General features: G+C 36.4%; 1 non-coding gene across 1 annotated transcript; it reads left to right on the top strand.

Annotated features, from left to right (window-relative positions):
* The first annotated feature begins 287 nt into the window (after positions 1-287).
* LOC139034965 (U6 spliceosomal RNA) lies at positions 288-394 on the top strand. Its single transcript, XR_011487526.1, has one exon. It is a non-coding gene; the product is annotated as a U6 spliceosomal RNA (small nuclear RNA).
* Positions 395-1,334: the final 940 nt, after the last annotated feature.

Consider the following 1,334-nt stretch of genomic DNA (forward strand, 5'->3'; position numbering starts at 1 on the left):
GATGCTTGTGATGATGGAAAATTCTGTACCTTGACAATTCAATGTCAGTATCTTGATTGTGGTATTGTTTTGTAAGAGTTTGAACTGCATGGCTCCACTTGCATGTAGATTTATTCAATAAATGTTTAGTATACATCCATGGTTGGTTGAACCCTGGGGTACAGAACCTCAGATAGGGAGGGCCAACTCTAAATTCATACATGGATTTTTGACTCTGAAGGTGGTGGGCAGCTCTAGTCCTCTTGGGTTGTTCATGTGTAAACTGTAGTTTTAAAATGTCATTGTGGGTGCTCACTTCGGCAGCACATATACTAAAATTAGAATGATACAGAGAAGATTAGCATGGCCCCTGCACAAGGATGACATGCAAATTCATGAAGTGTTCCATATTTTTAGGTTCAAAAGGGAGGGGATATATGTATACCTATGGCTAATTCATGTTGAGGTTTGAAAGGAAACAACAAAATTCTGTAAAGCAATTATCCTTCAATAAAAAAAATAAATAAAAAAAAAAAGAAAAAATTGTTACTGTTGGGGAAACTGGGTAAAAGGTACATGGAAATTCATTGTATTATATCTTAAAATTGCAGGTGAGTCTATAAATGTCTGAAAATATCATTTTGCTTAAGACCATACTGTTAGTTCTTTCAGTCACTGACAAACTATAAGGGAATCAAAAGCTCTAAGTATGAGTTTCTTAAAGTAAGACTCCCTTGGCATTATGCCAGAATTCCAGATGAAAGTCATTGATTAGTAAAGCAAGTTTTCAGTGGTTGAATGATGATTTGATGAGATACTATTTTGTTAGAGGATCAAGGTATTCCCTAATTCAATTTAGACAATCACTCTATATCCCCATTGAATTTCCAAAGAACTACCTAAACATAGAAAACACAGGGCAAAGATACCATTTTACCCAGGGTAATACCTCCCAATCCTGAGCTCAGGCAAATTTAGGAAGGAGAGTATAGATTAGGAGGAGGCTTACTAAATGGGGCCTCTCTCTTAATCCTTTAATTAGATTTTGAGATCATTATCATTTTAGTTAAACCTTAAAGCAATGATGAGCATACACAAGGAACTGTGAACCCCTGAAGACAGGAGACAGGGAGAAGGCATGACCATGATCTTTAACTGAACAGTGATCCTGCTTCCAGTAAACATGACTGATGTCTGATTCAAGACTTGAATAGCCACCTAACATGCACCCATTGCTTTATTTCAAATAGATGACCAACAGTGACCTACTGCATAACATAGGGAATGCTGCTTCATATTTTTTGATAACCATAATCAAGATTGCCAGGAGAAATATCAATAACCTCAGATATGCA

Source organism: Odocoileus virginianus, chromosome 4 (assembly GCF_023699985.2).
Source record: "Odocoileus virginianus isolate 20LAN1187 ecotype Illinois chromosome 4, Ovbor_1.2, whole genome shotgun sequence".
Lineage (NCBI taxonomy): Eukaryota > Metazoa > Chordata > Mammalia > Artiodactyla > Cervidae > Odocoileus > Odocoileus virginianus.